Genomic DNA, 15342 nt, shown 5'->3' on the forward strand with positions numbered 1-15342 from the left:
CATGAAAGGTGCAAAACTTCACTAATACACTCATTACTTCCTTCATATTGCACTATTGACACACTTCCAGGAAGTATGTTTTGTTAATCTCTGTCATTGTAAAGCTGACATTGAGTCTACGTTAAACGGGGGATGACTATAGGTAACTGTTTCTGATGTGACGAAAAACACCAAACTAACTTCATAATCTTTATCTCTTGGACCTCTAGTTATGAGATGGCAAGTGATCGGAAATATTTGTCTTCAAAGTAATTATACCGGTAGTGTATAAGGTTAAGCATAGAGGCTGCTATCTATTCAGCGATGGCTGGTAAAACTTTGCATTCTGTATTGCGCAAAACGACCTTAGGAAGTTTAAAGAGGAATTGTCGTGTTGCCACAGTATCTCTTGTAGATCTTTGAAATTGATGTTGATCTTGTCTTTCAGCCAAACTGAATATTAAGCGGAGTATAATTCATCGCCAGCAATTCACGTCTCGCTATGATGCTGAGTAAAAGTCGATAGCATATGAGGGAGAAACTTAGAAAAACTTAGTGTAATTACTTTAGAGTCGGTAGTTAAAAGCGAACCTAAAGGCTTGAGAGACCACTTTGGAACAAGTTTTGTTCGCTACCATCAGAAAATATATGAATGTGAATTTGAACAAAATATAACCAACCTCATCAATGCTAAGGAAAGCGTTTCGCAGAGAAACGCTGGAAGCTATCAACATCTTTTGTAGTGAATATCTTTTAGGCATTACTTTAAAAATCCCATTTCGGAATGGCATTCATTGAACACAAAATATTAGCGTGCGATAGAAGCTAGTGAGAGAACATTAAACTGCATTAATGTTGCACCGAATTTTAGATGTAAAAGTTATTGTAACAGCCTCACAGGAAGAAGGCACGCAATTCTTAACACTTTGTGAGCGAGTGTCGGAAAATTAATATCGCCAATAGATTTTTCAAATTGAAAAGCGTATGCATTTTTCGTTCAACTGTGATACATATTTTCGGCTCTAATAAAAAGAACGGGAATTCAAATTTATTAATGCTGCCTATTGATACGTTAGTTTTCTAAAAGCGACAAGATTGATGTGCGCTCACAACAAGCTTGGCATAAGACCCACTTGAAATTCATTTTGTTGATGAGATCTGCTGGCTGTGGCTCGAAACATGGGTAACTACACCTGCCACGAAAGCAAAAGCAGGCGAAAACACGCATACATGCCAAGCACTAACTGAAGAAACCCTCAGGTTTTAGCGAAAATCTATTATCCACTCCAGACCTTAATATTCTTTTCGGTGCATCCAAACAGAGAGAGTAAATGACTTGAAGTGGTGTGAGATAGCTAGACTGAATATGGCAAAGGATCATAGCGGTTAAGAAAACGAAATACGGATTGATTTATCACGTACGGGATATTTGCATGATCATACAATTGATCAAATATAGTTCGAAGGAATAAATGAATTTTATGAGAAAGAATGGTCCGTTGGCTGGAGTCTTAATTAATTTTACACTTATTGTCTCAGTTCCAAAACATAAAAAGCTGTAACCATATCCTTGTGTACTCTTGTCTAATGTTTACTAAAGGTAAGGTTGGGTTGGCTCTTAGATGGAAATGTAAGAACAAAAAACATGTATTACAATAAAGTATGATTGAACGAATTTTACACACCCAAAATGAAAATAAATTTTAAAAAATATTACCAATTATTAGACCGGCTGAATATTTGTTTTTCACCCCAAGGTATTAAAAAACTTTGAAAATGTCAATGAGTGTCAATATTGACGGTCGTTTTTCAGCACTCTACAATGCTAATCGTCTTGTACTATGAAGTTTATCTGGAAATTAATTTCACGTTGGCAATATTAATCACCATTGCAATGGCTTTTCCGTACCGAAATCATCGAATAGCGGCGCAGGAATTTACATTACAAAGTCGTTGCACATAACAGTGTCCACGCATACACAGGACTTTTTCTTTCATTTTTCTTATTTCAGATTGCGGGTTAACGTCAGCATTTATCCGTACAGCGCCACGTAGGCAATGACGTCAACGCCAATCACTGGTAATAATATGAGCAAAAAATTACACTAACAAATCTGTGTAGTTACTTAAACTCAAGATTCTATATATCAAACGAGATTTTACGCTCAAATAAAAGGACCATTCGACTACAATGAATACGGTACTGTTAATCCAAATACGTCATGTGTAAAACACGTTCTTTTTTCTCGTTAAGAATCTTCCAATCTTTTCTTGAAGATCGACTTCCAAATTCCCCTGATATTAAAGTTTGCCAATTTGACAGAAACTGCCTGTCAGAATAATAGGCTGCGTGACTTTGATGATATGAGATAGCTCTCGGTTCCAGGTTTTGCTGCAAGTGTGATGATGAAATGTTATTACTTAACTTTGAAAAATATTTGTGGGCGTATGACACTCAGACATCCCAAACCCAAAATGGAGAGTTATTGAAGTGTCCCTGTAATAATTTGCCAGACTTGTACTGGTAGGAGATTTGTTTTGGGGTGACCGGCAATCAGGATGTATTTAAGACGTAATTCGAATTGGAAATGCTTGCGAGAGGAACAGCAAACCTGACCGGGAATAAGCTATACACACTTGCGTCAACTTTTCTGCATTTATGAACTTGGAAATTTAACCATGGTCTTACTTATGCCGTCTTCTCAAGGTCAACGTCAAGAATGGAACCACGACATGGTCATGGCTCATTTCATTTTTAATATGGCCACAGACAAATATTGACAGACTTGTAACGTGGCATGCCTTTTGTTCCATGGTCGTCTCGGTAAACTATTGCCTTTTCATATTAAAACGAGCTTCAAAGGTGTTAAACTTTTTGGAGACTTTGTTTGTGGTTGATAATTGCACGAGATTATGCGAAAAATACGACGAGATGGCATCGTGCTGCCAGTCGTGTAGCAACCATAGTTACTTTGTGAGCTCTCAGGGCAGAAACACTGCTTCACGCCAATCAAAACATAACACGCCAGCAGTTTCATAAACATGTCCTTCCTTGATGAACGTCTGAAAGACGGTATGACTGACCGTAAACCATTGAGTAAAACCAGACAGTATCGAAAAGACATCTGGTTCAAACACACTCATTATATATTCATGAAAATATGAGAGGAATTTTTAAAACGGTAAAACTCACTTTCCTGAAGCTCAAAACACTCCCGTTTTCGTCAGTACGCCAATTCCGCTAAGCACCACACGACAACAACAGCACAAACTTTGCCGAACATACTTTCGCTTAACAATTTGCGAAAATCCGAAAATTACCGAAGGATGCATGGTCGGAAAAGAGAGGCGAGAGCAACCTGAGGCGAGGCGAACATGGAAGGGTTACGTAACCGCTTCACGCCTTGAACAATACCCGTTACAAATCTGTCTATATTTGTCTGTGATATGGCCAACATTTCAGCATGGCCAAGGAAAGGCATGATAGAAATCTGTAAAAGGTATCTGTATTCATTAGTGTATAGGTTTGGGTCATTCACGTCCAAGGTAGTACCATAGGATAAACCCAGGTATGGGTTAATAACAGTTTAGACGTGAAACAAAATTTAAATGCGCTAAATGATCAGCAAACCTATACTTGGATGACGCGCCGAGGATAGAACAGCAGCCAATGATGATGGCAAAGGTAGGGTGGCTAACAGGCTAAAACTATGACTGCACTAACTTTTACTTGTATTTAATTTATTTTATTATTCTTTTTTATTTGTTATGCTGATTGCCGGATATTGTCAAATGACGTTATAAACCAGGGCTTCGACAGATATTTTGGGGTCTCATCTTTCTATGTTTCAGTAATCAATGTTTCGTCACAGTTTGTGCACATCTTTTTTTACACAGTGACCGTCCACATTTAAAATGAGCCTCATTTAGAAACATGCTGTAAAAGAGTACCAATACATCAATCAAATACCCAAAAATTTGTTGTTCTAGGAAAGATAGTGTTTTTTATATTCTAATGCACAGTAATATCGACGAATGTCACGATGTTTGAAACCGTGGTGCACGTAAGAAACAAAGTACGGTCGGAAAGCATAGTTAAATTGACAATAATTCGTCAGTTGAATAATTAATCCATAAACTTTCTTACTGGGCCTCGATACTTTTAAGCAGAAAGGTCAATAACACCGTGACAATGAAACTTGGAAATAATACTTTAACGCGAATCGAATAAGAGAAGCGGAAAATGTTCAAAGTATTTATTGGAACTCTTTGAAAGCGCGGGATGGTTTAAATCATCATTTCTTCAAATGCACAACTTTCGCTTTGATTCCATGGACTTGATTTCTTCTCAAACGATAGCCTTTAATTTCCTTTCAAATATTTTTTGCATCAGTGTATCAGCGTGGAATTGTCGCTTAGTATGTGTTTTAAACACACTAAGTGTAATCTTACGTTTGGAAAAGTGTCACACTAAAGTGTCTGTACTTGAACTTTGATTTTTTTCCTCGTAATTTCTAAATAGTGTGATCATCGTAAAAGAAGCTTTAAAAATTGAGGAAGTGATTTTTCTTTGCTTCGTCATTACAAGAAGACAAAACAGCCTTCTCCAGTGTAACCGCCACTTCTGCTGATATAGGGGCTTACCTTACAACTCGATTAACTATACATTATCACAATAATGTTTAAATCTTCACGAGAGAGAGAGAGAGAGAGAGAGAGAGAGAGAGAGAGAGAGAGAGAGAGAGGGACAGAGAGAGCGAGAGAGGGACAGAGAGAGAGAGACAGAGAGAGTCAGAGAGCTAGCTACAAGTGACATTTTTAGTAAAAGTAAGATTTCCTGAACATTTGGCTTAACAAATTTGACATCTGCAACGATTTGTCACACTGGGTTTTATAGTAAAGCCTTGTAAATATGCAATAATAAACTTCACAATTGGCATTACTCAATGACAGGTTCGACGCCCATGTCCGAAATGTCAATGAACGTGATCTGTAGCCGTATTGAAAGCCTTGAGAAAACCAGGAAAGATGGTTATTTTAATCAAAAATGTACACTAGTAGCATTTTGTAAAGTAATTATGAAAAGTGCTAATTCATTTGAAGGGACAATAACTATTACTTTCAATAAGATTTTCATTATTTTTGTTCCATTAAACAATTCCATTTTGTTCTACTCCTTCCCAAAATTTGTTGGAATACAAAATATTTCCAACACCGCGCTCTGTGTACAATATAAGCTTTTGGCAAATGAATTCTAGTCCGGACCAAACTCTGATTGTAAACAATGACTTGGATTATTACATATTGTTCACGTTTTGTCGACAAGTTTAACATTAAACATTTAGATATAATGTTTTTTCGATGTCAAATAGTGTTTTCACAAACAGAACAAAACTATATGAAACACATCAAAATTACAACTGACGCAGGCTGAACAAAGTGACAGAACACGTCCAATATTGATTCCATAACATGACGGAAATTAGATTTCTCATTTAATTTAGTATGCCCCTCGAAATTGAAAGACTACAAGTTTTGTTCAAATTTCAGCCTGTTTTTGGAGGATGGAATGAAAAATGTCTTTAAAATACTTCAGTTTGAATTCGATATAAAATAGAATTGCTTCTTCTTTTCTGTTGCTTTATTTTGGGCAAAAAACTCTTTTCCTTCGAGGTGATCGAGGTTCAAACGATTTCTGACAAAATCTGTAACCTTTATCAGATGTGTTCTGTAAATACGGAGCGCTTTGCTGTGTTCTGGTATTGTCATATCAACTTGTTCGCCTAAAAACATCTTCCTGCACTTGTGTTCAGAAAGACGTGTACTCAGTTTTACAGTAGTTATTTCGTTATAGCTTAACCATAGATATAGTGATTGCTTGATCGATCGCTACAATAAGATCTGTATGTCTGTGATGTATGTATGGTGATGGATCAGTCACGTTCACCACCACGTTATTATATGCTTCCCTAAGGTTATCTTTGCAACTTATAGAGACAATATTTACTCGTTACTAAGGCTGGTCATTGACACATGCAATCCCTTAAGGGTGGGTACCACTCTTCAAAATACGCTAATTAATGTTTTAGCGTTGGAGATGGGCGACTAGAGCATTGTAATCAAGGAAATGCAATGTACAACTCACATGTAGGTATGCCCTTCGGCCTAAAGGCTTTCTCTTCGTTTAGTAGCTGTAAAAAACTCGGATCAAAAACTACACTGTGCATTAAAATATGACTTTACATAGAGAAAAACTTCAGGTATCTTATTTGTTGCGTTGACTTGCTCCCGACCCTTCCACTGAAGAAAGTTGACAATCAGTAATCAGTGATGGTGACCTACCTAAAGGGTACTAAAGGTATTAAAGATTGGGCTTCACACTTTGATAGTGGAAGTCGCACTTTGGGATTCGAGTGTTGAATCGACTGACCTGCCAATCAGTAATTACTAAAAGACGACTTTGAAATACACAATACTGCAAGCTGCACCCAAGGCGATTCACTGTGATTCTGACTGAGACAAAATATTCTTTTGTGAAATCAGAGATTTCAACCACATGGACAAGTCCAGAAGAAAATCAAATGCTCCACCTCTGACCATTCAATTTTTATTAAAAGTAATGATTTTTATGAATAATGTATGCCAGTTTTGATTTGAAGGGTTCGTGCCTCAAATCTCATCGCATTGTACTTTAACATGCAAGGTACATACACTACGTACCACAGATAGAATTGAATAAATTTAACCCTTCTGTCATATCATCCATAGAGGCATTGACATTAAGGATGTATGCGCCTCGAAAAGGGAAGACTTAAACTTTTGCTCAAACTTTCCTGAATGAAAATTTCGTCCATACTCTTACCAAATAAACAATAAAAATCGGGGTCACCGTGCAAAGTTTTTAAGTAGCGAAACACATTACCCAACATTTTGCGATATTTGAAATTCAAAATTGCCGCTATGCCTGTATGGGCGAAAATTAAATTTTGGATTTTCGAAAAACTAAGCCGGTGAAAGTTTTTCTTTCTCCAAGAGCTTTAAAATGAGCCCCCAAAAGTGGCAGATCAGAAAAGAATTGTAGAAATTTGAGAGTCCGAATATCTGTCCCCGAGGCGCGTTCTACCTTAACTAACGTCTTAAAGTCATTTCATTCCTTGCCGATTCCTTTCACTGTGACAAGATCGAACTTAAATGAACAAAGTAAGTTGCCGATATTCCTAAAAATGGGCCAACCACTTCAACCGACAGTGTGAATAACAAGGTTCTGAATTTCAAACGACAAACTAAATTTGAATTTCAGCCAGGCATTTCAAATAATATTTCGAAATTCTATGTAAAAGATGATCAAGTTTGGATTTTCAAAATAAAATCTAAACATACAATTATCAATTAATTGCAGATTTCAGATTCATGCGCTAAACACCGGATAACAACGTCATTTTATGCAAACGGTATCTTATTATATTCACTGTAAATTAGATAGTCTGGCGTTCTTCCGTGTCTCAGTGTTCGCTGATTTCACCATCTCTATCCCAGAATCCCTGCCTGTCACAACTTTGTAAGAACAGCATGCAATTTTTGTGAAGACAAATGGTCTTACTCGAACTAAAATCAACACTCTGTTAGCTTTAAGTTCATTTTCGAGTGAGATAAAATCACGTGACGACCAATCAAATGAATTGAATATTAGTCGACAGAAAAAACAAATGTAAACAAACGAAAACATTTCAACGGCTTTGTAAAAGATGACGCACGTACTGCCTTATTTAATGCATTCTTTAATTTTGCCGTGCAGCAGAAATCTTGCTTATCCAGTAATCTAGTGTGCTTCATTTTAAGGAGTATAATAGTGCAATTTATTGTCTAATTACACTTTCAGATTGGTTAAGATCGAAACCTGATCTATATTCCATATTTCAATTTCCTTTCATTTGACTATTCACTCCAATAATGAATAGTTTTGTTATTTGTCGCTGTATTGCTCTCAGACTCGTACCGTAAGTTTATATGGTGATCTGAACGTTGACTTGCTGCTCCACTAAGGTGGGTGAGTCAGCTGCATACTTATGTTTCATATCTTATAGTCCTCGTATGCTCAGTTCCTCAAAAGTAAATTGCAATGTTTTCTTTTCAAATTTATAACATCTTTCTTTCGACTTCGTTAAAACATGTCTTCGTTAGTACTTAGGAAAATGAGAACACGCGATCAGTGTCCATTCTCTACGTTAATGCACATTCTCGGGTGTGATATTCGAACGTCTCTTACAAATTGTTTAAGAAAACGCTTTGTTCTAGATTTCACTATTTTAATGTTTCATCTCCTTATTACACCTCTTACAATTTCTATCGATTTATTCAATTTTACAACTTCCATATACTCACCTTCGTCTAATTCGGGGTAGCTTGCACATGAATTTCATACCGCGCGTAAGGAAAATTAAACAGGAATCTTTACATTAATGTGACGAGTTCATTAATGGGTTAGATCGATAAGAACACAGTTACAATGAAATCACGATCACAATCAATGCGCGTCTTGCTGACCAGGGAGCATGTCACATTATTTTACACGTCGTCTTTGGTTGTTGACCGGTAAATTAGGAGCGAATAAATTGATCGAGATATTCTCTTCACTAAATGTGACCAATTGACAGAGACATTACAAATAGGTTCAGAGGAGAGAGTGGGGCCGTGGGAATGGAAAATGTAGAGACTGAATTATGTATGTATGTGTATATATATATATATATATATATATATATATATATATATATATATATATATATATATATATATATATATATATATATAATCTTATCGTTAAGGTTGCCGTGGTCACAAAGTCACGAAGACGGAAAATGGCGAACAGAATTGATTACATTTCCCAATGCAACACACTTTTGTGTTTAAAGATCGCTTTCCAAACAAACATTTACACTGGGTTAATATATCTATCCAATTAAGGACAATAACGGCAAACGTTTGCTCCGTGTTTTGAGACTAAAAGACATGTTATTGGGATGAAATGGCACGGAGAGAAGTTGTATGTCCCATGGGCCACCAAATCACTGACAATGTCCACAGCGTATAAAGAGAATTAGCATAAGTAAACAACTAAACTGTACTATATTGGCCTGGAGTTAATGTCTCTCAGGCGATATTTAACTTGTTAATGAGTGATTGGATCATTTACTACAAAAAATTAACATACACAATAAAATAAAGTACAACAGCAGGAATCCCCCACCTCTATCTGTCTGTCTGTCTGTCTGTCTGTCTGTCTGTCTGTCTGTCTGTCTGTCTGTCTGTCTCTCTCTCTCTCTCTCTCTCTCTCTCTCTCTCTCTCTCTCTCTCTCTCTCTCTCTCTCTCTCTCTCTCTCTCTCTCTCTCTCTCTCTGCTTACCCAACAGATGCTGCATTTCTTTCTGTTATGTGTTTTAGTTCGTATATACATGGCCATCCCGGATAACATATACAAAGGCTTTGCTTGCAGAATTCATTTTAGTTTTCTTTGGTGTCATTTTAATCTGGTGGTTTACGTTTACGTTTACGTCATTGTCTTTCCGGACATGGAGATTATTGAAAAAATACCCACATATACGATGTCAGAGAAAAGGGAGAATTTGCGAGTGAAAATTTATTATTCATATCCTTAGTCCGACTACAATTAGTACAAAACTTGTCATAATGATGTAACTTTATTTAGACATTAGCGCTTTATATACGAGTTAGTACGGGATGTCGGTCAATTTTATCAATGTTGACCAGCGAAGACTCGTATTAATTGAGCGCTATGAATTCCCCCTCACTGCTCATGACTTATTGGTTTGATAACAACGCCGCCAATTGAAATATAGAACAGCGTGAATGAAGACAAGTTGTCGTCCATTTTAGATCAAGACGTAAACACTAACATAGAGGTCGAATATAGAACTCTAAAGACAATGCCTCGATAAGATGTCAATGAGAAAGTATAGAGTCGTTTTCAACACAAAGTATCAACGCAAGGCATTGTAGTAACATGTTGATAAAAACAGCAACACTCTGTACAGTAAGGTTGAGATAAAATGTTATCATTGATAAACATACATGTCTACGTAACCTGTAAGCCAGAAAGCGATGTCAATGTGAGTACTAAGGGTTTCATTTTGATATTACCAGATACACAAGATGTTTCAAGATCAAAGGGCGTATGCCTCGCTCTTCAAGAATCTCGCAACATTGTACCAGATAAACTTGTCACGAAAGAGTAGACGAGACTGCACTTGCAAACAAACGGTTTTCATTGTTTTTCATTAGTGAGAAAGAATGATACGTAAATGAATGGCCATTTGATCCACCAAAGTTCTGTTTGACTTCAATTCGAAAAGTATGGCAGACGAGAATTTCTGTCGATTATATTTTGGCGGAAATTCGCTTTGTACCTCAGACGTTACCGTCTTTGCTATTGTCTTTTGGTAATATGATGCAACCGATAATAAGTTAGCCATGGTATGATATATAGATGACAATATCACCAATAACAAGGTACATATACCAAAAAATAAAGTATTAATCAATATTTGCGTTGAATTTGGGGTTTGTGATTTTCGCGTCAAGTATGCGTTACTCACCTGGTCCTTGGACGTTTCGTAAAGTCGGCGGAGGTCCAATATTGGCCATGGTGGTGTACGACCGTGGAATTGGGTACCCAGGGTTTAGATGTGGATACGCAGTGGGCGCGGTGGTCGCGGCCGATTGAACAGGCAGGGTGTAGGTTGCTGACATAATTCTGAACCTCGACACAGGTAATGAGCTGGGCGGCGAAGTCTGTCAAACGCGGAAGGATTTATGGCGATTGCCTGTCGCTGCCACACGGACCAAGTGTGCGCTCTTTTGGTCGCCTTGGTACAGGGAGAGATCAACTTCAACAAATATTCAAGTCCGAGTTGTTTCAAAATTGCTTGAAGGAAGAGCCAAAGCTACTTTGCAGAAGTCGTTCACAAGCACTGTTCTTCCAAGTCAACAATCAAGACGATTCGTCAACTTTAGGTATCTGCTCTCGCGAGAGGGAAAACACTTGTCAAGGTTTCTGACAGAGAAGCGACAACGGACGAGAGCTTCATCAACACATCTCAATCTGTCGGCACAGTTACACCGAAAGAAACTTTAACCAAAAGAAGCTGACAGATTTTTTTCTCAAAAATATTCTTTTCTAAGGATTGCGGGGGTTCTCTGTTTTGCTGTCTTTGTCTTTACGCTGTATCCTTTGGCTAGGTGGCGGGAAAACCTTGTAGCGACAGATGCGATGCATAAGCCTGTCTCGTTCCTCGCAGCCTTCCTTCTTAATAGCATGCATTGCGGAAGGGAAGTCGTTTGTTTTGCTCCTTATACCTTTTTTCATGGTGCAGTATTTGCAGCAAATAGGAGAGTGCCGTATTGTCTTTGGTGCTGTTACTGGGCTAATGGTCTTTGTTTAACATAGTTGCCCAACCTAATTGAAGCCTCGTTTACTTGATTGGTAGAAAAAGCTTCACACAAGAAAGCGGGCGATTTTTGCTTGCTTAGGTTATTATGAGCGAGTTCTATGGAGTTGTTTCCACTCAAAAGCAAGCTGAGAGTCGAATTTTATCCCCACGTGTCGATGCATTAAAGGCCACGTGCCCGAAAGGCGTGGTGGGACACCATATGTTGAAAAAGTTGGGGAAATTTCGCAAGAACGTACCAGCTAAGCGAATACACAGCTCGCGAAACTTTCCGCAGTTTCAAAAGCGCGCGCTTTTGTAGGCTAACAGGTGTTGGCCGCGCATGCGCACCAAATCAATTAAGAGTTACCGAAGCATCGTCAATCTGTGTTTGATTTGGGAAAAGTTGTAATTTCATGGGAAAATTACCCCAATTTATCAAAGAAGACATGCTTTTAACTTATTACAACGTTTAGTCGAGCTTGTTTCTCACCAAGTGTGTTACGCCGATGAGCCAAGCGGACAAGTGATGGCAAAGCTAGATAAGGAGAACGATATGAAGCATTTTTGCCATTATCGTTGTCCAAATAAACTGCCTCCTCAAAATAGGTGTCCATACTGAATAGAAGAAAACAAGTACATTAAAAAGATAACAAGCAAATTGAAACGATATGATCGCAATCTGACGCAATTAGTTTTTAAAATGAAAAAATGCTATTTTTCCCGGCACCTTCATTTACGCTCATTGAATCACATTTTGCTGAGGCTTGCTGATCGGTGTGCTTCAATTGACGAAATGGTCCGGAGACAGTAGTTAGCTGACAGCAGTCAAGTGAGACAAACTTACACACTTAACATTGATCTCGGAAAAAGACCATATTGTCGGTAACGCTCGATTGCTCGAAATCACCCTATATATTGATATGTGTGAACACAGGAATAAGATACAGTAAAAGTGCACCTTATCAATTACATTTCCACTGTGTGAGACGCAGAATTGCAAATTGTTTGATATTTACTGGTTTTGACCTCAGTTAGGAAGTAACTCTTTTCCTGCCTTCGGACAAGAAAAACCGATCAAAAACACTTTAAGATCCATTACCACCTTCTGGAAGTTTTACTTTTCATGCGACTCGGAGAAAGTACATTTTACTTATGCATTCATGCTAATTAGGGGATTCTTTGTCTTAATACATCTTCACATATTAGTAGATTGTGCCCTAATATGTCCTAAACTACACATTATATCTTGTACACAAGACAAGCTCACATTCAAGGCTAATCTCCAAGCATCAGGGCTCATTTAGCAAGCATATGTTGTTTATATTATGATAAAACATATTTTAATGCTTTACTCCGCGTGTTTTCGTCTTTGACAAAAGCCTGACATTATTTGAGAATGATGATTCACCCTGCAAAGTATGAATACTTTACATAAAGTTTAAACGTTGTCAAACTTCCCAGTTTATCAAACCCGAATTTCCGGATTTTCCGTAGGATTTAGAATTGTACGTGCTAAGTGCCACTGACAGATGATAGTATGCAGTACAAGTGTCGAAGATGCGATGCGCAAGAGAAGAAGGCCGATCATCAATTAATAGACAATTACGTACTGGTCCACGCATCCCACACTCTTTGAAGAGGACATGGCTCTCTGAAACTGTTGCGTCATGTGAGCGTCAACCCATAAACGCAGCTCAAATCAAGCTGGTTGCCGTGCGTGCGGGCTTATTCCATAGTGAAGCACCGCATCACCAGTGGAAGCCTGTCCGTGGATAAAACACTTCCAAATTGCCATTTTGCAAAAGCAGACGACATGAGGATTCAGCTTAGCGAGTAAGCGACTGTGGTATGAAATAAATGAAGCATAATCCCCGTTGCTGTATTGGCAAAGCTAACTACCGTATTGTTGTCAATTCTATAGGGTGTATTGAAACTAACTTATGAGAACGTGGCCTATTAGATGGGCACAGTCACTCACACGGATCCGAGACTGACACCAGTTGACCAGTGTAATCACTGCTAACACAGTGAAAAATTCTGTTCAACCTCTAGGGAGTATCTCTGAGCTTTAGTCTTCAATTCTGCGATGAGAACGCGACATTGGATACAAGTGAGCACAGTATGTTGACATACATTAACACGTCGGCGAAAGTCATCAACACCGGACGTAATATAAATGGCGTGCGGAAATGAATTACACAACAAAGAAAAAAAATTACAAAAATATCACAACAATAGAAAATAGACCAACCAAAGCAGAGTCTTTTTTCGCCTTCACTGTTTACATTAACGTATGATGTCACAAATATTGTTCCCAGATAAATTTGAACTACTTCTCACGGTGACCCCTGCATCAGAGATAATATGTAGTACCATTGGCGTTCCTTGTTGTCAGACAGAAGCAGTTTTGACATCATGTTCCCTCTTGCTCGAAGTAAACGTAGATAGTAAGAGCGAAAGTGTGACCATAGTACGGAGCAAAACATATTTCATGTGTATAGAAGTCTGAGTAAGCTTCGGACGCGGAAAATTTACACATTTTGGAAGAGGAAGCGTGGAAGATGCGAAAAGGTCGCTCCTCTTCAGATACCAGTTTGCAATCTCAGTTTAGTATTTGCTATTCTATTGTTGTCGCCGATATAAGCTTATAATATAAATGCGTTCAAATTCATTATTGCGTGTTCCGCGCGTGTGTGCGGCACTTAGTCGGCGTGGCCGCGGGAAAAAGAGCTGGAAATCCTCTGTGGAGCGACCGCCTCGGGGTGGAAACATTACAGCCACCTATAGGTAGAGATATCGGATACAAAGAACAGCAGACATATTAGCGAATTGAACACCAGAAAGAAAAGAAGATGTAGATGAATCGTAGTTATTTAAAAAAATAATGTAATTTTTATTTGTAATCTTTTACTTTCGATTAACACATTGACTCACATTGTAAATGCACGTGTTTAATATATGGAAACTTTCGGAAAATGTAAAAGAAATGTCGACAAGTTATGAAATATATAAATTATAAGACAAACCTCGAAAATTTGATATCATAAAATATGGTTGAAATTGTAATGGATTTGAAAGCGTCATTGTACAGTATTGGGGTCAGATAATATGGAATTGTGGAACAACAATCTGGAAATAGCGGCAACTCCTGCGGTTTTGTCCAGGATTGGATTCACCCATCTGTCGATGATTTTGCGGCTTGTCATGGACAGGTACCCCTTTTAAATAGCCGTCCTGTGGTGTGTCTTATTCGAGTACCCGTATTTTTCGAAAAAATTTTTACTATAGCATTCTTGTTCGTTGTTTAAGGCAGCACATCTTCTCCTTCATCTTTAAAAACCGAAAACATTTTACCTACTGTCTTGTTGTAAACAATTCAGAAATATTTCCACAACACGATGATGTCATACCTGCAACCCTAATGCGGATTGGTATACACGCTGACAGACAACATGTACTGCTGCAATTGTTATACTCAGTAGAACAGTAACAAATTAGTCTAATACTGCATTACCCGACAAAAGTATTAAGTTACAGTATGTATGTATGTATGTATGTATGTATGTATGTATGTATGTATGTATGTATGTATGTATGTATGTATGTATGTATGTATGTATGTATGTAATAACATGTATGTCAGAGTACAGACAGAGATACAGAGATACGAACAGACAATGAGAAAGAGAGCATGCATAGGTCAATTGAAGAGATACAGCGTAAACAAACAGTGACAACAAAAGGATCACCACATGTTTAGGTCAATCACTTGTAATACAAACAAGAATGGACAAGGAGAAATGTGAGATGATTATTAGAAGCAATCTTTAATTTCGCAAAAATAAACTTTAAGTACGACATTACAGTAGAGACCATCGCCATGGCGTGTACAGCATTCAGGAAATATTCCGTTTGC

The sequence above is a fragment of the Ptychodera flava genome, chromosome 5, assembly GCF_041260155.1.
Source record: "Ptychodera flava strain L36383 chromosome 5, AS_Pfla_20210202, whole genome shotgun sequence".
Classification (NCBI taxonomy): Eukaryota; Metazoa; Hemichordata; class Enteropneusta; family Ptychoderidae; genus Ptychodera; species Ptychodera flava.